The 21474-nt window shown below is 43.2% G+C and overlaps 1 protein-coding gene across 5 annotated transcripts in view; it reads left to right on the top strand.

Moving 5' to 3' along the window:
* ERMARD (ER membrane associated RNA degradation) overlaps positions 1-21474 on the top strand; it is a 153615-nt gene that overhangs the window by 108006 nt on the left and 24135 nt on the right. The window lies entirely within an intron of this gene.

Below are 21474 nucleotides of genomic sequence, written 5' to 3'. Positions count from 1 at the left end.
TTAAATTATGTTCCTAGTACAATGTATGGCGACAATATATTATTTGGAAATGAAGGTGTATTTTTTCCATTTTTTGTTTTTGCTTTTCTCATTGTAGTTTATCAGTAATTAAAAGCCAGTATTTGTATTATATAACAGTAACACGCCCTCATGGTGTACATATTTAAAAAGTTAAGTCCCTAAGGTAACAATGTATGTATTGTCTTTTCAATTCTGTTACTTTTCTTTCTTTTTACAAATGTTTTACTTTGGCACAGCGTATATAAAAATAATAATTGTATTGCTTTTGATTCAGTTTGTCATGAAAAGAAAGTCAGTTGACATAGGCCTTAGCCCTAATATACCTCAAATTGTATTCTCTTGCTTGTCACGGTTAAAATGATACACTATATACATAATCAGGTAGCTATTTGGGCGCACAGCAGCCTCTTAACCACGAGTAGCACCAATGACTTTTTCAAGGCCATTTTTTTCACCAGATGTAACATTGCCATTCTTTCTTATCAAAGCCCCTACAGCATCAGAACATTCAATACAAGTCACAAATGTCACCATTCTGAAAACTAGAGACCCAGGTCTACTCAAATATTGCCATTTTGTAACAGTCGCACTTATACATTTTTCATGAAATTTGAACGTAATGTTGAAAATGCTGTTTTTTTACAGCTTTTTTCACTTTGCAACGAAAATAAAGTCAGTTGACATAAGCCTTAGCCCTAATATACCTCAAATTGTATTCTCTTGCATGTCACGGTTAAAATGATACCCCATATACATAATCAGGTAGCTATTCGGGCTCACAGCAGCCTCTTAACCGCGAGTAGCACCAATGACTTTTTCAAGGCCATTTTTTTCACCAGATTTAACATTGTCATTCTTTCTTATCAAAGCCCCTGGAGCATCAGAACATTCAATACATGTCACAAATGTCACCATTCTGAAAACTAGAGACTCAGGTCTACTCAGATATTGCCATTTTGTAACAGTCAGACTGATGCGGTTTTCATGAAATTTGAACATAACTTTGAAAATGCTGTTTTTTACAGTTTTTTTTTCACTTTGTCATGAAAATAAAGTCAGGTGACATAGGCCTTAGCCCTAATACATGTCAAATACATATGTATATTATATATATTATTTACGTCAAATTCTATTCTCTTGTTTTTCAAGATAAAATTGGTACCCCTTTAGCTTTCTGGGTGCATAGTACACCATTACACCCAAGGTGCGCAATGGCTTGTAATGTACAGCAAGGTTATGTAATGTACAGCATACATATATGATTCCCAAATGACAAATAAATTATAACTCACCACTGAATATCTATGAGGCAGCATTAGATGGGAGGGATGAATTGAGCCAATCCAGGAGTTAGAAGCTGGAGAAGGGTAGTCAGCCAAGCCAGGGTCAAAAACCAGAGAATGGTCATCAGCCAATCCATGGGTCAGAAACCAGAGAATAATCGTCAGCCAATCCAAGGGTCAGAAACCAGAGAATGATCGTCAGCCAATCCAAGGGTCAGAAACCGGAGAATGGTCGTCAGCCAATCCAGGGGTCATAAATCGGAGAATGGTCATCAGCCAATCCAGGGGTCAGAAACCAGAGAATGATTGTCAGTCAATCCAGGGGTCAGAAACCAGAGAATAATCGTCAGCCACTCCAAGGGTCAGAAACCTGAGAATGGTCGTCAGCCAATCCAGGGGTCATAAATCGGAGAATGGTCGTCAGCCAATCCAGGGGTCATAAATCGGAGAATGGTCGTCAGCCAATCCAGGGGTCGGAAACCAGATGACAAAATGTATATAGTGAACACAGTTTGAAAAAGATGAATCGCTAATAATTTTGAACTGTGTGGTACACTTCAAAACAGCCGTTAACACAGAGGCCTGGTTTTGATGGGCACTTAGGGAAGTGGTATCTGGAGTACCTTCTGATGTGGTGTTTGGTACACACTTTACATCTTTTTTGAGGATTAGAGGGGAGTGACACAGGGAAATGGCTATCACGAAGTCTTACCACATTTCCACAATCTAGAGAGTCTGTGGGGTGCGCAGTATTAGCAGATTCACCAATCAGTGCTGAAACCACCTTCTCCTGGAACTTGATGTATGTGTCCGCATTGCCCGATTCTATGTAGATGACAAAAGCATTGTACAATGTCATCTGCAGGAGATGAATTCCGACTTTTTTGTACCACACCTTGTTTTTTCGGTGGACTGCATATGGTGCAAGCACCTGATCAGAGAGGTCGACACCCCCCATGTACTTGCTGTACTCTGCAATGGCTACTGGCTTCTGTTTTCTCCCTGAGATATCGTTGTCACTGTAGCCTCCGTGTGAATTGTGGACAACATGAGTACGTCCCTCTTGTCCCTGTATTTTAGTGCCAAGAGTTCATTACTTCGGAGGCTGAAGGACTCTCCCTTTTGCAATTTTTTGTGTAGGACCTGCTGAGGCATTGCTTTCCTGTTCGGCCTCACAGTACCACAGGCTGGAGTTTCAGATGCATACAGGAATTTAAAAAGCGGTACACTTGTGTAGAAATTATCTACGTACAAGTGGTACCCTTTGTGCAGAAGTGGATTAAGCAGGTCCACAACAATTTTTCCGGTGGTACCCAAGTATGATGGGCATCCAGCGGGCTCAAGTAGACTGTCTTTTCCTTCATATACATTGAAAGCATATGTATATCCAGTCCTGCTCTCGCAAACCTTATATAGCTTAACCCCATACCTGGCACGTTTGCTGGGGATGTACTGTTTAATGGCTAACCTGCCATGGAAGGGGACCAGGGACTCATCCACTGAAATGTTTTGCTCAGGCATGTATACCTCACAAAACTTCTTGTTGAGGGGATTGAGAAGAGGCCTTATTTTAAATAAGCGGTCACGGTCTGGGTCATCAGAGGGGAGATCGTTATCATTATTGTTAAAATGCAGAAATCGCATGAGCATTTGATAACGGCCCCTGGTCATTGTTGCCCGGTAAATAGCTATCCAATGTATTGTTTTTTTGCACCAATACATTTGGACTTTTGGTTTCCATGTAATGCCCATGTTAAAAGTCAGGCCAAGGAAAGCTTTAAGCTCAGTGATGGATGTGGGCTTCCATTTTGATTTGTAAAAAGAGGAAGGATGATCAGCCAAAAATGGAAGCAGGAAATTTGGGCGCATGAGGCAGGTGGACAAAAAGGGCGCCGCCATTCACTCCCATAATAAATATCGTTTAATGGGCGCCCAACAGGAAAAAAGGGCGCCGGAGAAAAATAACGTTTTAAAAGCGGCGCCCGGAGACTTTTAATGTTTTATAACTGCTTCTCATGATTACCCATTATTTAATGATTTATAATTTTTTAAACATTATTTTTAAACGAAAAACAGTACAATATTTTTTTTAAAAGATTACTTTTAAACGAAAAACCGTACAATTTTATTTTTATTTTTTTTAAACATTTTTAAACGAAAAACCGCACCATATTTTTTTTAAAACGTTATTAATGCTTATCACAGGGGGGTCTTAGGTTTAGGCATCACAAGGAGGGTCTTAGGTTTAGGCACCACCAGGGGGGGTCTTAGGTTTAGGCACCACCAGGGGGGTCTTAGGTTTAGGCACCACCAGGGGGGTCTTAGGTTTAGGCACCACCAGGGGGGTCTTAGGTTTAGGCACCAACAGGGGGGTCTTAGGTTTAGGCACCAACAGGGGGTCTTAGGTTTAGGCACCAACAGGGGAGTCTTAGGTTTAGGCACCAACAGGGGGGTCTAGGGGTTAGGGATAGGTACAGGGGGGTTCTGTGTGAGAGTAGGGTTATGTATAGCTTTAGTAAAATTCTTATTAATGTTTTATAAAACGTTATTATAAATTTCACTTTTTAAACAGGGAAGATTAACGTTTTTAAAATTGCCGATTTCATACACATTATTTAATTCTTTTTTTAAACATTTTTAAACGAAAAACCGCACCATATTTTTTTTAAAACGTTATTAATGCTTATCACAGGGGGGTCTTAGGTTTAGGCATCACAAGGAGGGTCTTAGGTTTAGGCACCACCAGGGGGGTCTTAGGTTTAGGCACCACCAGGGGGGTCTTAGGTTTAGGCACCAACAGGGGGGTCTTAGGTTTAGGCACCACCAGGGGGGTCTTAGGTTTAGGCACCAACAGGGGGGTCTTAGGTTTAGGCACCAACAGGGGAGTCTTAGGTTTAGGCACCAACAGGGGGGGTTAGGGATAGGTACAGGGAGGGTTCTGTGTGAGAGTAGGGTTAGGTATAGCTTTAGTAAAATTCTTATTAATGTTTTATAAAACGTTATTATAAATTTCACTTTTTAAACAGGGAAGATTAACGTTTTTAAAATTGCCGCTTTCATACACATTATTTAATGATTTATAACTTTATAAAACATTATTTTTAAACAAAATATAGCACAAATGTTTTTTAAACGTTATTCATGATTATCGTTTAACCACTTGAGGACCACAGTCTTTCTACCCCTTAAGGACCGGCCACTTTTTTTCCATTCAGACCACTGCAGCTTTCACGGTTTATTGCTCGCTCATACAACCTACCACCTAAATGAATTTTGGCTCCTTTTCTTGTCACTAATAAAGCTTTCTTTTGGTGCTATTTGATTGCTCCTGCGATTGCTCCTGCGATTGCTCCTGCGATTTTTTTCCCATCGATGATTTGTACTTTTAACTGAGATATACTGTGATTCATTTCAACAAAATGAGAAGATACTGCCTGTTTTCTATCCCTATTCCTAATGGCACTCTTATGGGAACAAATCCTGTCTCTAACCTTCTGCGTGGTCATGCCTATGTATCCTAAGCCACACGGGCATTTCAGGTAATAAACAACATAGCTGGATTCACAGGAATAAAAATCCCTAATCTTATATCTTGTACCTTTCGATGGATGGCTAAATTCAATGCCCTTAGTAATGTGTCCACACAGGTGGCATCCTAAACAAGGAAAAGTTCCCACTTTTTTATTAGACTCCATCATTGTAGGGGCATGATGGAACACTTTGTCTCTCACAGTAGGGGCTTTCTTAAAGGAGAGCAAGGGAGGGTATCTAAATTCTGGAATAGTGGGAAAGGCCTGACTCAATAGGTGCCAATGGCGCCTCATAATTTTCCCAATCTCAGCACTACAGGTGTTGTACGTGGATACGAAGGGAAGGCGGAATTGTTTATTCACTTTTTTCTTTTTGGCAGTCTCCTGTTTTAGAATCTGTTGTGGATAACCCCTCTGTCTAAATTTGACTTCCATGTCCATTACCCGCTGTTCCAATACATCAGGAGCAGTCACAATTTTGCTAAGTCTGGAAAATTGTCCCTTAGGGATGGCATCTCTGATGTGGGGAGGATGGAAGCTATCATAATGAAGAAGGGAATTACAGTCAGTGCTTTTTATATAAAGGTCAGAAACTAGGGAATGTAATTATTTCTCATTTAAGGGTGATTTCTTCTTGCAGCTACGGGGCACAGCGATGGGGTCGAACGTGGCCCCGTCATATGCTAATCTCTACATGGGCCTCTACGAGGAGGCTTTTGTGTATTCAAATCGTCTGTTTCAGCAGCATGCAAGGTGCTGGTTTAGATATATAGACGACATTTTTTGTGTATGGGCGGGGCCGCGTTCGACCCTCAACGATTTTCAGATTTATTTGTCCCAATGCTGCAATGAGATCAAATTGACAAGTCACATAGATAATGAACAGGTGACTTTTTTGGATACCACCATTAGTAAGAAAGACAATACCCTAGTTTCTGACCTTTATATAAAAAGCACTGACTGTAATTCCCTTCTTCATTATGATAGCTTCCATCCTCCCCACATCAGAGATGCCATCCCTAAGGGACAATTTTCCAGACTTAGCAAAATTGTGACTGCTCCTGATGTATTGGAACAGCGGGTAATGGACATGGAAGTCAAATTTAGACAGAGGGGTTATCCACAACAGATTCTAAAACAGGAGACTGCCAAAAAGAAAAAAGTGAATAAACAATTCCGCCTTCCCTTCGTATCCACGTACAACACCTGTAGTGCTGAGATTGGGAAAATTATGAGGCGCCATTGGCACCTATTGAGTCAGGCCTTTCCCACTATTCCAGAATTTAGATACCCTCCCTTGCTCTCCTTTAAGAAAGCCCCTACTGTGAGAGACAAAGTGTTCCATCATGCCCCTACAATGATGGAGTCTAATAAAAAAGTGGGAACTTTTCCTTGTTTAGGATGCCACCTGTGTGGACACATTACTAAGGGCATTGAATTTAGCCATCCATCGAAAGGTACAAGATATAAGATTAGGGATTTTTATTCCTGTGAATCCAGCTATGTTGTTTATTACCTGAAATGCCCGTGTGGCTTAGGATACATAGGCATGACCACGCAGAAGGTTAGAGACAGGATTTGTTCCCATAAGAGTGCCATTAGGAATAGGGATAGAAAACAGGCAGTATCTTCTCATTTTGTTGAAATGAATCACAGTATATCTCAGTTAAAAGTACAAATCATCGATGGGGTTCCAACTTCTTGGAGGGGCAGACATAGTAGATTGAAGGAATTACTTAGAAGGGAGGCTGGGTGGATAAGAAAATTGGGTTTGTTAGGGGAGTGGGGTTTGAACAAGGAATATGAGCTGGGTTTTTGTATATAGATATGTTCCTGTTGAGGACATTAGATGCATGTTTTTTACTGTTATTTGCTCTTTTACAGAACTTTCAGCTTTCCAGCATCGGGGAGAATGAGTGGTATGTTATCCTGCCCTGGCTTCAGAGCGTATGGTAAGAGTGTGTTGTTTTTGTGCAGGAGGCTTACTGTGGTAAGCGCGTATACAGCGTGATCGTTTGCCTTTAGGGTACAACGATGTTTTGTTTACATATGACGTATGCTGGCCTCCGCCTTGGAGGGCGGGGTTACATGCGTCATTGTTTACGTTTGGCCGCATGAGTATCGGCATGGCCCGCTAGGCATTATGGGGCTGCTTTTACATAGGCTGGTACAGCGCTCCACGGTGACGTCATCTGTTTACATGACCACCTGACGCTCTTTGGCCAATGAGAGGTGATGAAGCTGGTGTATAACACAGCGCTATCCGGATCTTCTTGTGTAGAAGACGGATTAACATATTAGGTTGTCAGTCTCCACTCTGGTCCGTCCTGCGATGCTGGCGAACTGATTGGCTGTAGGTATTTTAAATTCATTGGTCGGGGGACTAAATGTGTACTATTTAAAGGGTCACTTGTGTTAATGTTTGTATGGTTGTAACGGCTTGAGAAAGGGCTAACACCTGAAACAGCGGGCTGTCGCCGCATAGCCATTTTTATTGATGTCACAATAAAGAGCTTTATATCTTTGGAAGTGCCAGCCTCCATCGTGTTTGCTGCAACTGTGATCTGGAGGTGTGAGGATCTATTGAGGCTTGGGCACCCACTTCTCCTGTTTTGAAAGAGTGCCACTCTTTTTACCATTTGTTCAGGGGTATAAGCATCTGCAAATTTTGATGACAGGTGGTCTATGAGGGGGCGAATTTTGTGGAACCGGTCATAAGCAGGGTGGCCTTTTAGATGACAGGTTGTATTGGGCCTGATCTGATGGATAGGAGTGCTAGGGGGGTGACGGGAGGTGATTGATGGGTGTCTCAGGGGGTGGTTAGAGGGGAAAATAGATGCAATCAATGCACTGGGGAGGTGATCGGAAGGGGTTGTGAGGGGGATCTGAGGGTTTGGCCGAGTGATCAGGAGCCCACACGGGGCAAATTAGGGCCTGATCTGATGGGTAGGTGTGCTAGGGGGTGACAGGAGGTGATTGATGGGTGTCTCAAGGTGTGATTAGAGGGGGGAATAGATGCAAGCAATGCACTGGCGAGGTGATCAGGGCTGGGGTCTGAGGGCATTCTGAGGGTGTGGGCGGGTGATTGAGTGCCTTAGGGGCAGATAGGGGTCTAATCTGATAGGTAGCAGTGACAGGGGGTGATTGATGGGTAATTAGTGGGTGTTTAGGGTAGAGAACAGATGTGAACACTGCACTTGGGAGGTGATCGGACGTCGGATCTGCGGGCGATCTATTGGTGTGGGTGGGTGATCAGATTGCCCGCAAGGGGCAGGTTAGGGGCTGATTGATGGGTGGCAGTGACAGCGGGTGATTGATGGGTGGCAGTGACAGGGGGTGATTGATGGGTGATTGATAGGTAATTGACAGGTGATCAGTGGGTTATTACAGGGAAGGACAGATGTAAATAATGCCCTGGCGAATTGATAAGGGGGGGTCTGAGGGCAATCTGAGTGTGTAGGCGGGTGATTGGGTGCCCGCAAGGGGCAGATTAGGGTCTGATCTGATGGGTAACAGTGACAGGTGGTGATAGGGGGTGATTGATGGGTAATTAGTGGGTGTTTAGAGGAGAGAATAGATGGAAACACTGCGCTTGGGTGGTGATCTGATGTCGGATCTGCGGGCGATCTATTGGTGTGGGTGGGTGATCAGTTTGCCCGCAAGGGGCAGGTTAGGGGCTGATTGATGGGTGGCAGTGACAGGGGTGATTGATGGGTGGCAGTGACAGGGGGTGATTGATGGGTGATTGATAGGTAATTGACAGGTGATCAGTGGGTTATTACAGGGAAGGACAGATGTAAATAATGCCCTGGCGAATTGATAAGGGGGGGTCTGAGGGCAATCTGAGTGTGTAGGCGGGTGATTGGGTGCCCGCAAGGGGCAGATTAGGGTCTGATCTGATGGGTAACAGTGACAGGTGGTGATAGGGGGTGATTGATGGGTAATTAGTGGGTGTTTAGAGGAGAGAATAGATGGAAACACTGCGCTTGGGTGGTGATCTGATGTCGGATCTGCGGGCGATCTATTGGTGTGGGTGGGTGATCAGTTTGCCCACAAGGGGCAGGTTAGGGGCTGATTGTTGGGTGGCAGTGACAGGGGGTGATTGATGGGTGATAGGTGATTGGCAGGTGATTGACAGGTGATCAGTGGGTTATTACAGGGAAGGACAGATGTAATTAATGCACTGGTGAATTGATAAGGGGGGGGGGTCTGAGGGCAATCTGAGCGTGTGGGCGGGTGATTGGGTGCCCGCAAGGGGCAGCTTAGGGTCTGATCTGATAGGTAACAGTGACAGGTGGTGATAGGGGGTGATTGATGGGTGATTGATGGGTAATTAGTGGGTGTTTAGAGAAGATAACAGATGTAAACAATACATTTGGGAGGTAATCTGACGGCGGGTTTGCGGGCGATCTAATGGTGTGGGTGGGTGATCAGATTGCCCGCAAGGGGCAGGTTAGGGGCTGATTGATGGGTGGCAGTGACAGGGGGTGACAGGGGGTGATTGATGGGTGATAGGTGATTGGCAGGTGATTGACAGGTGATCAGTGGGTTATTACAGGGAAGAACAGATGTAATTAATGCACTGGCGAATTGATAAGGGGGGGTCAGAGGGCAATCTGAGCGTGTTGGCGGGTGATTGGGTGCCCGCAAGGGGCAGATTAGGGTCTGATCTGATAGGTAAAAGTGACAGGTGGTGATAGGGGGTGATTGATGGGTGATTGATGGGTAATTAGTGGGTGTTTAGAGGAGAGAATAGATGTAAACAATGGATTTGGGAGGTGATCTGATGTCGGATCTGCGGGCGATCTATTGGTGTGGGTGGGTGATCAGATTGCCCGCAAGGGGCAGGTTAGGGGCTGATTGTTGGGTGGCAGTGACAGGGGGTGATTGATGGGTGATTGATGGGTGATTGACGGGTGATTGACAGGTTATCAGGGAAGATAGATGCATACAGTACACAGGGGGGGGGGGTCTGGGGAGAATCTGAGGGGTGGGGGGGGTGATCAGGAGGGGGCAGGGGGCAGGGGGGGGGGATAAAAAAAAAATAGCGTTGACAGATAGTGACAGGGAGTGATTGATGGGTTATTAGGGGGGTGATTGGGTGCAAACAGGGGTCTGGGGGGTGAGCAGGGGGGGGTCTGAGGGGTGCTGTGGGCGATCAGTGGGCGGGGGGGGGGGCAGATCAGTGTGTTTGGGTGCAGACTAGGGTGGCTGCAGCCTGCCCTGGTGGTCCCTCGGACACTGGGACCATCAGGGCAGGAGGCAGCCTGTATAATACACTTTGTATACATTACAAAGTGTATTATACACTTTGTAGCGGTGATCGCGGGGTTAACATCCCGCCGGCGCTTCCGTATGGCCGGCGGGATGTTACGGCGGGTGGGCGGAGCCAGTTGCCGGGGGAAGCGCGCGTCATCAATGACGCGATCGCTCCCCCGGCATGCCTAAAGGACGCGCCGCCTGAAGGCGTATTGCGGTCCTTTAGGCGTCCACTTTGCCGCCGCCCATGGGCTGTGGGCGGTCGGCAAGTGGTTAAAACCCTGCGCCCTTTTTTCCCGGCGCCCTTTTTTAACGTACGCGCCAAAAATGGCTGAGCATAGATGTTAGTCTGCTCAACTATATATTCCAGGAACTGGTCAGTAATCAGCAACTGAAAAAAATCAAGAGGTCCCATATTATATTATTAGTCTCAACTAATAATCCGCTGCTTGCGGTAAAAGGGGGGATATTGGGTTATTCCATATTTGGAGTAGACCATACAAGATCACACATTTCAGGTGGTACCGCCTCTCTCCGAGGTACCTTTCGCCTTCTATTCTGCCGTGGCCTGGCTGCACTTTGACCGCCCTGACTGCTATGGCTGGTTGCTGAAACAGTGTCCACTGCTCTCCCTTCTCTGACACCTGATGGCCCTTCTTCCCCCGAATTACTCTCGCTGATGGCCTAAGACTGCACCCTTCTGCGGACTTTCTGTGCTGGTCGCCTTTCGGACTCAACTCTGAGTCATCTATTGGTAGCCACTCAGCGCCCTCAGATTCCTCCCCACTTGTGCTGCTGTTTTGCAGGAAGGCGCATGCCTCTTCTGCAGAGTAAAACTGTTGGGTCATTTTAGTATCAGGTTTGGGAAAGGTAGGTAGTTTTTTTTGTTTGTTGGTGTTTTTGGATAGGTAGGTAGGTTGGTAGGTAGGTAGGGCAATCTATACCCCAGAAACGTAAAGTAAACCCCAGAAAAGTTTTTAAAAAGGTAGGGTTTTTTTAAGTATAGGTAGGTAGGGCTAAATATATACGTATATATACGTATAACCTATATATATATCTATTTATATTCTCATATTGATCTTATATTAATGTCTCAGAATCTCCTTCCATCCTTGTAAGAGTCCAACATCAAAGCCATGGTCCTATCTTACCACGCTCCAGTCACAGCCCTGATACAGTTTTCTGCACGTAAAACGGCGGGTTCTTGGAGATTCCCCACATATCTCTATGCTGATGAGCAGTTTGCTAATGACTTAGTGCTTTGGTGGCGTGACTTCCAATCTACCAATAGACATCATGCTGATCAGCTGGTCCTCTTTTGGGAAACTGCCAAAGCGGTGTTGAGGGGCCAAATTATTGCTGTAACACTGGCTGATGCAGGCTATGAAGTGTACACTGAATATAGGATAATCGAGGTCAGATCGTCAACTGAGGTCATACACGTGAAGTCAGAGATATGCGGTACACAGGGACTGAGGCAGAGCAAGGTCAATAACAGGCTAGGATTATACACTGGTAATCAGATGGCTGAAGTACAGTAGGCTAAGACAGATGCGAAAACGTTATACAGGCCGAAGTCATACACATAGGTCAGATGGCTGAGGTACAGTTAAGGATTAGGCAGAGACAGGGTCATTAGGCTAGCCGAGGTCAATATCGAGTCAAAGTGGAGGGCTTGCCGGGTCATACACAGAGAACAATCACAATAATACAATATACAATACTAACTAAGGATAGATATATATTGCAAACACTGCATATATATCTATCTCAGCAGAACTTTAGACTGAGTAGCAAAGCAAGGACCAGCACTTAGTGACCTGATGACTATAACGGACAGCGAGTAACTGAATGCTCATATAGCAGGAATAGAGCACAGACCAAGCCCCCAGGAAAATCAGACCAATCAGCAACATCCCTGCAGCAAGTGTCAGCTGGCCACAGGAATCAGCTGACACACCTCAGACACGCCTCCTTAACCTATAAAGGCAGCTCTGAGCTGTGCGCATCCATCTAGAAAGACTATGCTGACCCACATCTACAGGGGAGCCGGGGATGCGAACATGCTGATTCACGTCTTCAGGGGAGCCGGGGATGCGACTGACCAAAGGCGAAGAGGAAGCTTCCTCCAGCTGCTACACGCTATCAGAACAGCATCCAGATAAGTTTGTTACAATTGCCTATGCCATTTCATACAAGAAGAAAGCCTTGGAAAATTATATGTCATCCTGTCTGAAAGCTACAAAAATCTATTAACCCTTCGCACTCTCACATGCAAATGTTCAAACAAATGCATTCACAGATCCACTCATCCAGGCACAACTGTTATCCCTATAGCTAAGTTAAAAGCCGGGGTTTTAGTTCACAGAAGAATGCATTCTTATGCTTAGTCACCTATACTGCGCAGAAGTACCCAGGTAAACATAGGTGTCCTAACTCTGGCCCTGTAACATGCATAGTGCAGACATGCAAACACATTCATTGCATCAAACCTATCAATGGATTAGGAGCACACATCCTGACGTCCTCTCCTGGGACAGACAGTGCATCTTACCAATCACACAAGGGAGCTAACGTTATGTGTCCATGTGCACCATGCACATACACCAGCATAAGCTGTGTGCATGCTGACAAACACATACAGGGGAAGGAGGGAGTGCACTAAATTAGACCCTAGCCACAGGGGTCAGTAACAAGAACAAAATACATATATCCAGGCACATCGCCTCTAGTTAGGACATTAAATAAATTATTAAGGAAAGGTGGGTGCTGAAGGGGGTGTGGCTAGAAAACAGCAAAAATCTATTAACCCTTCGCACTCTCACATGCAAATGTTCAAACAAATGCATTGTCTGTAAAGCTAGAGAGGCTTATCTCAAATTTAAAAACGACCCTTCCAACATGAACAGAGAATTGTGGTATGAGGCCAAAAAAAATTGTGATATAACTATAGAGAAATATGATAGGATTTATAGGTCATATGAGGCAGTGAAATTTTTCAGGTGGGGCAATAAATCGGGTAAATTATTAGCTAATTTGACAAAGGTACACAGGCCTCAAGCTGTGAGCTCTCAGATCCTAGATACATTTGGTCGAAAGTAAACGTCCCCGGAGGGCATTTTGAATACTTTCCACAATTTTTATAAATCACTTTACAACACTCAACCTCGCCAACCCGAGGATCAAATTGATTTTCTAAAAATATCCAAAGATGCTCTTGAGGTATTAAACTCAGATATAACACCAGGAAAAGTAATAAGAGTTATTAGAACTCTGCCCTGGGAAAGGCCCCAGGCCCGGATGGCCTGTCCGCTGAATTCTTTAAAATATTAAAGGAAGAATTAAAAGAGTCGTTATCTGGATTGTTTAACAGTATATTTAAAAAAAACATTATTAACCCGATACGACTAATGATGCTTTTATAAAATGAATGCCAAAGGTTGGAAAAGATCCATTAGATCCAGCATCATACTGACCCATTTAACTTCTAAATTTTGATTTTAAAATATTATCGAAGATTTTGGCGAATAGGCTATCTCAATTTCTGCCCGAACTGATAAACCCTTCTCAGGTGGGATTTGTGACGGGTAGGAGCGCAGTAACCAACATCAGGAAAACTGAATACTGAAAACTGGAATATTGTAGGCTGCAGCCTGGGAGGATGGTGTCGGAGGCCTTCCTGGCTCTGGACGCCGAGAAGGCCTTCGAAAATGTTAAATGGTCTCGGTTGATGAGAGTAATGGAAGCTTTTGGGTTTTCGTGAAATTTCCTCACCTACGTGTGGGTCTCATGCATGTTTATCCGAGGGTGAAGATTTCTATCCTGGGAGGTATAAGCCAATGTTTTCTACTTGAAAGAGGGGTCCGTCAAGGGTGCCCCCTATCCCCCTCTCGTATTTAATTTAGCTATAGAACCATTATCAAGATCTTTCATCCAAAATTGCATTTTTGAAGGCATACAGGTGGGTGATTGGAAAACATTTTCAATGCTTTTTGCGGACGATGTGCTAATTTTTCTGTCTAATCCAGAGAGAGATATAAATAAATCAATAAAACATATCCAACTTTTTGGGGCGTCTTCAGGATCACAATAAACTATTCCAAAAGTGAACTTTTATTTTTGTCAGAGAAATTAGCACATCAACGGCACCCCTGGCTAGACTCATTAGCGATAAAATATAGAAACTCTTCTTGTATGTATTTAGGCATTAAGATTCCTAAGCAAATTCTCCCCATTGATCTATAAAATAAACAGAACTTCAAAACTGGGGGACCCTAACTGTACCTTTGATGGGAAGAATCCATCTCATTGAAATGTTCAGTTTTGGCCGACTTCTTTATCCCTTACAGACCTTGCCGATATTGCTAAAACATAAGGATATCCAACTTCTAGATTCAGCATTTACAAGGTTTATTTGGAACTCAAAAAAGCCAAAAATTGCTTTGTCAAAACTTAAAAACACTATTGATAGATTGGTTATCTCCTGTGAGGGAAATACCGATCAAACCCGCGGAGAAACGCGGGTCCATGCATTATTGTTCAGGGGTCTCTGTTCAATAACGTATACACTATGCCCCCCCCCCAACTATCCCGAATCAGCAACTGATCTTAACAATTTAATCTATAGACTCTCAACCCCCTCTTATCATTAGAAATTACTCAAACATATAACAAAGGGTGCCTCAGAACTTTGAGTTATAATACTAATATATGACAATAATGTCATTGCCACTTGTTGTCAGACATTATAAACTTTTTAGTTCGAGCGATGTCTTTTATTCTCCAACAGCTTCCTGACAATTGAAAATTGAGGAAGAAGGAAGCTGCATGACTTGGGTGGGGTGCAGGGGAGGGATCAAACTAATGTTAATAGTGGAATTGTGTGTGCCCCCCGGCTCCCTGTCCCCCCTCCCCCCCCTTACCCCCGTGTGGGACCCTCTTTGCGTGGGGGGACGGTGTGGGCAGGGGGTCGCACGCATAGTACCTAGACTATATCCGATCTGCTTTTAGGGGATGGGACGGAGCAGATTGAAATGGCTGTGACAGGACTGGGGGGAAATGATCGCCCTCATGTTCTGGTACACTCTGATTCTCTTTTATGGTAGCCATAAGTGCTTTACTACACCATATATTGATAGACACACCTGCACTAGGTTAAGTGAAAGTCTCTATATGGTATACATGAGGAAAAAAGGAAGTCAGCTGAGAGAACAGGTTATACCTTCTGTGTCAGCTGCAAAAAGTTATGGTTATAATTTAAGTGTTGTGGTTATTTTCATTGCAGGCACCCACTCATTTCTTCATGGCCCCTCTCAGATAAGGAAGGAGGTGTGCTCGGCTGGGACACATCTCTCTCCACTAGTTACATTTAAAACTAACATGTTAATGATATTTTTGTTTCAGCCTCCATGAGATCCAGGTGACAACTTGGAATGTGAAAGGGTTAAGAACAGTGGGAAAAAGGATCAAGGTTCTTAGACATTTGAAAAAACTTAGGACTGATGTGGCTCTGCTGCAGGAATCCCATTTGACCTCGGGGGAGCTCAAATATATGCAGAAACTTTGGGTGGGTCATGTGCTTGGAGCCCCAGCAGCTCACAAAAAAGCAGGTGTCTTGATACTCATAAATAGATATTTACAATGCCAAATTATAGATCAGCAGGTGGATCAGACAGACGGGAGATGGGCAAAATTAACACTGTATGTCCAGGGGAAAAAATTGGTGATCCTAAACGTGTATGGCCCCAATGAATCAAATGGGAAATTCCTGAGCAGCATCACAACTTTGATAAATCAGTTAGACCCTTCAACACCGTGTGTCATTGGAGGAGATTGGAACTCTGTGCTAGATCCTAGAGAAGACAGGCGTCAGACTACTAAAACAGACAAGCGAGCAAAAATTCTAGATAATGACAGAAGAATGTCCTCATTTGTAGAATCTCTCAACTTCACTGATGCATGGCGATTCTTACATCCACTAGATAGGGATTTCTCCTTCTACTCACCCTCACACCAATCCCTCTCCCGCATAGATCTGTTCTTGGTAGATGCGTACACAATGTCAAAGGTGAGAGGGTCGGATATCAGAGAAATAGTAATCTCCGATCATGCCCCCGTTATTCTACAATTGGACCTAGCCTCCTCCAGAAGCTCTAACTTTAGACACTGGCGGTTCCCGGCCCAATTGATGAATGATGAAGATTTCTTGGCACAAGTTAAGATGTGGTGGGCAGACTTTGCTAGAAATAATGCAAAACATGCTAAAGATCAAATATTACACTGGGAAACAGCGAAAGCTGTTCTGAGGGGAGAGATAATATCATATATAAATCATAGGAAAAAGAAGTCATTGGATGACTACAACAAAGCTGCAGATCGAGCCAGACAGACATATGCAGACTACATAGACCAGATGACTGACATTACCAGATTAACATGGATAGATGCCAAAGCAGCCTATGATTTATGTTACAACAGATATGCATCTTTTTGGAGGAAGAAGACAGACTGGACTTTTTATAAATATGGGAACAAGGCAGGAAGACTGCTTGCAAACTTAGCAAGAGGTAAACACAAAGTTTACCATATTACACACCTAAAAGATAAACATGGCAAGATCCATACGAGTCCAGAAAAAATTGCAAAAATATTCCAGGAATTCTACGCTAAATTATACGACCCCATCCCCTTTCACCAAGCTAAAGGCCAGAAATTCCTAAGTAAAATCTCTCTCCCACAATTATCTGAACAAGACTTGGAATATCTAAATTCTCCAATATCCCTAGGAGAAGTTAAAGCAATTTTAAAGAATAGTCTAAATGGGAAAGCTCCGGGGCCTGATGGCTACCCAATAGAATTCTATAAATGTTTGCAACCAGTCATCCTGCCCACCCTAACCTCCCTATATAATCACATACTAGAAATAGGAAAATTCCCCCCGGCCAGCAATGAAGCATACATCAAGGTACTGCCAAAGAAAGACAAGGATTTACTTGATCCGGGGTCTTACCGTCCCATATCGTTACTTAATTGTGACTCTAAAATCCTATCAAAAATATTAGCAGACAGACTAGCAGACATCCTTCCCAAGCTAGTTAAAAACTCTCAAGTGGGTTTTGTAAGGGGCAGGGCAGCAGTTATGAACATAAGACGAGTTCTGGCGGTACTGGAGAACCACAGGTTGTGTGGGCCTTCTCGGGGTTCAGGGGCGATTTTGGCGCTGGACGCCGAGAAGGCCTTCGACAGCATAAGCTGGGGATGGCTTGACCAGGTAATGACAACGATGGGCTTTAGGGGGTTATTTATAAAATATGTACATCTAATGTATACTCACCCTAGGGCACGCTTATTGATAGGTAGCACAGCCTCTGACTCACTCTTTCTGGGAAGGGGAACCCGCCAGGGGTGTCCATTATCACCTCTGCTGTTCAATCTGGCGGTGGAGCCCCTGGCGGAATTCCTCCGCACTAACAATGTTTTTAAAGGTATACAAGTGGGCAGGGAGGAGATCCGCTGCTCTCTCTTTGCGGACGACATTCTGCTCTATTTAGACAATCCAGAGAGAGACCTGGAAACGGTCTTTAAACTATTGAAAACATTCAAGGAGATATCAGGCCTGGCTGTCAACAGATCTAAATCAGCTATTCTATTTCTGGATGAGAGGGCAAATATGAGAGGGGGAGGGGAAAGAGCTAAATTTCTGGGAATCCACCTAGCTAAGAATTATATACAATATCTGGGCATAAAGATACCAAGACTGGCCACCCAGGTTTACCAACTAAACATAACCCCAATAATAGATAAAGTAATAATGGAATTATCAAGATGGGAGAAGCTGCCACTATCTATATTAGGGAGATGTCATTTAATCAAAATGATTAGTTTCGGGAGACTTCTTTATCCGATGCAAACACTTCCCCTTTTATTCAAACACAAGGATAATCAAAGACTTACCAAGGCCTTTAAAGATTTCCTATGGCAGGGCAAAAGAGCCAGAATTCCACTGAGAATTCTTCAAAACCCAATTGACCAGATAGGAATTAATTTTCCAAACTTACATGCATACAATCTAGCTGCCATTGTACGACATATCAGAGACTGGCTAGGGGGAACGGAGGTGGTGACTAACACAACACTAGAAGGAGAATTAATCAGACCTTGGTCCTTGGCTGGAATATTGCATGTCAAACTCTCTGATCTACCTAAACACATTAAAACAAATATATTGGTAAGAGACACATGTATAGCATGGCGGGATTTACGGAAATTTTTGGGCCTACAGGGCCACTTATCCCCCTTTATGCCTCTCTGGTCCTCCTCGGATTTTCCTGGGGGTAGGTGGAATGTCATGGCTGCTATCTGGAGAAACAAAGGCATAGAGAAGTTATCACAAATATTAAATGAAGGTGGTAGAATCTACGACTTTGACGCTCTGAAATCCAAGTATAATTTAAGAGATACCCATAAGTTTCTGTATTTTCAAATTAAGTCATATGTATCCCATGTTCTGGGGAGACCTCAGTTGCCTAACCATGACAAGTTAATAAGGCTGTTGGGAGATCTGAAGAGCCATAGATCAGTCTCAGAACTATACAATGATCTCAGACTCTTTAGGTCTAAGAGACCCCCATCGGGCCATTTAAAATATTGGGCGGAATTTTTAGACTGTACTGTAGAAACTCTAAACCCATTATTGAATAAAGGCTGGATGGATTTGAGAAATCAGATAAAAGGAGAAACCTGGAGAGAGATGCAGCTAAAAATTATCACTAAGGGTTACTACGCCTTTGATTTTAGACATCTACCTCCAAATACTAAATATCTAACAACATGTCTAAAATGCGATGCTCACTTGCCAGATTTGGGTCATCTGCTATGGACATGTCCCACAATTAAACGGTTCTGGAAAAAAGTGGAAAGAATGTGTAAGGTGATTATACCTAAGCGTAAAAATTTGACTATTTGGGAGGCCTTGTTTCATGTGTGTGACCCATCAGATACTTCTAAAAACAAATTCATTAGACCAATAGAACATTATATATTCATGGCAGCAAAGAAATCTATTTTGAGACAGTGGGTACATTCTATACCCCCATCCCAGAAAAACCTAGTAGATACAATGACTTCATTAATGTATATTGATAAATTTGACGCGGAACAAAACAAATCCAAGGCGACAGCAAAGTTTTTTAGATTGTGGGGTCAGTTTATTAAAAAGTACACCTCGAGGTCGGCAATGAATGATCTTATGGAACCATTCAAATCAACGAGATGGTATCTTTTGGGTCGCATAGATGGATCACTAGGAGTATTTGATGTTGGAGCTTAATGGGTCTGGGGCTGGTCCATCTCCCTTAACGTAAAACATATACGAAACTTGAACCCACGGAGGCTGGGGGACCATGGGCAATGTAAAGGGGGCTTGTACAACTGGAAATAATGTTTTGTCTTAGAACTACAAGGAAATGGTTGTATGAGTGGAAGTGGGTGTCTGCAATGATACACAGTTTGGTAGCTATTGTTTTGGTTTCCTCATGTTGAGGATAACCATAGATTGTTAATTAAGAAAATGAGCTGAAAGCTATTCTAACAAACTCTACAATTGACAAGAGTATTTTATGTGATTTCTAGTTTAAAATCTATAATGTTCATTTGTGGAAAATGATCTTGTAAATTTCTAACATTTTTAGCTCAATAAAATGCTTTTAAAAAAACAAACAAACACTATTGATCAATTGGGCCATATTTCGCCATTTTAGAGATTGGATTGGGGAAACTAATTATTATACTTCTCTCAACATAGATAAAACCCTAATAGTCCCCTTCTCCTTCTTGGGGATTTTGCATACCCCTCTCAAGAAACTACCTTTACAGTTGAAAAAAAAAATATTCTCTTGCGGCGAGAAGTCAGGAAAAAATATGGACTCCTGGGATGTATTTCAAAGAGGACACCCTTTGTGGGAAATCCTTCCTTTCCCCAGGGGGACATGCATGGGATTTGTGCTAATTGAACTTCAATGGGTATTAAACATCCAGGAGACCTTTTAGACTCAGAAGGCAAACTGATTTATTTTGACTTGGCTGTCTAGAGGAATTATGACCTCATCCCAGTCATACTATTATAATCAACTAAGAAGTTATGCAAATGGGTCTCTGGGATTAAATAGAACAATAATATCCCACTCTAAATTTGAGGATCTCCTATCTAACCCTAAGGGGAAACAATCTCTATCTTGGCTTTATTCTTTCTTGAGAGAAACACAAAAACGGAATAAAGGTTTCTATCGCCACTGCCAGAAATGGGCAGTGCTATCAGGGGTCCCTATAAATTATATCTCTGATTATATTAAAGAGGGTTGATTGTCGGTTAGGAAATCGTTACTGGGGGAGGATTGGAGAGAATTGTTTTTTAAAACTGCGCACAGAGCATATATTCCTATTGTGGGTCCATATAAGCGTGGAGATAAGCCTGACTTAGTGCGCTGTCCGAAATGTCAAGACCCCACACCTACCATATATGCCGGCGTATAAGACGGCTTGGCGTATAAGACGACCCCCAACTTTTCCAGTTAAAATATAGAGTTTGGGATAAACTCGCCATATAAGACTACCCCTCTTCCAACGCACACCAAATTAAAATTAAAAAATCATGTACTGGTGCTGTGTATGAACAGATATTGGTGCTGTACCGTATGTGTTACCCAGTATATAGTCCATTGACTTGTTGCATTGGTCAGCTCTTCTTGTCTACCTGTTTATCAGAGCGGTATGGAAGAATAGATTGCGCTCCCTCAGCAGGGAGATCTGAGAGGCGGTGACAGGATAGGGCGTATCACCCGGCATCAATGACACCCGGCGTATAAGACGACCCCCAACTTTTCAGAAGATTTTCAAGGGTTAAAAAGTAGTCTTATACGCAGGAATATACAGTAATTTGAATCATATGGTTTGGCAGTGCACACACATTCAGTCATTTTGGGAGACGGCTCTCTCCATATCTAACACCATCACAGGCAACAAAAGAGAACCTAATATTTTATATTGCTTATTTCACAGCCTTGAACCTAACACTGGGGACAATCTCCCCCCATCAATATATTTGAACATATGATTTTGCTAGCCGCAAAAAAATTGGTTATGAAAACCTGGCTAGATATCTCCCCTCCCACACTACAAGACCTTGATGTGATGCTTAGACACCTTCTTCAATTAGAATGCCTGAATGTAGAGAGGCAAAAACTCAATTCAGTCTGCAAATTTTTCAAGTCTTGGCAGACTTATATTGAAAAGAAATTCAACAGGGAGCATATTGTTCAGCTAATGAAATTATTTGAAAACACAACATGGTATTTAAAGGGGAAAATCGGAGGGTTCTTGGGTAA

Source organism: Hyperolius riggenbachi, chromosome 4 (genome assembly GCF_040937935.1).
Source record: "Hyperolius riggenbachi isolate aHypRig1 chromosome 4, aHypRig1.pri, whole genome shotgun sequence".
Lineage (NCBI taxonomy): Eukaryota > Metazoa > Chordata > Amphibia > Anura > Hyperoliidae > Hyperolius > Hyperolius riggenbachi.
The sequence above is the reverse complement of the archived record's forward strand: the minus strand, read 5'-3'. Positions and strand labels throughout refer to the sequence as shown.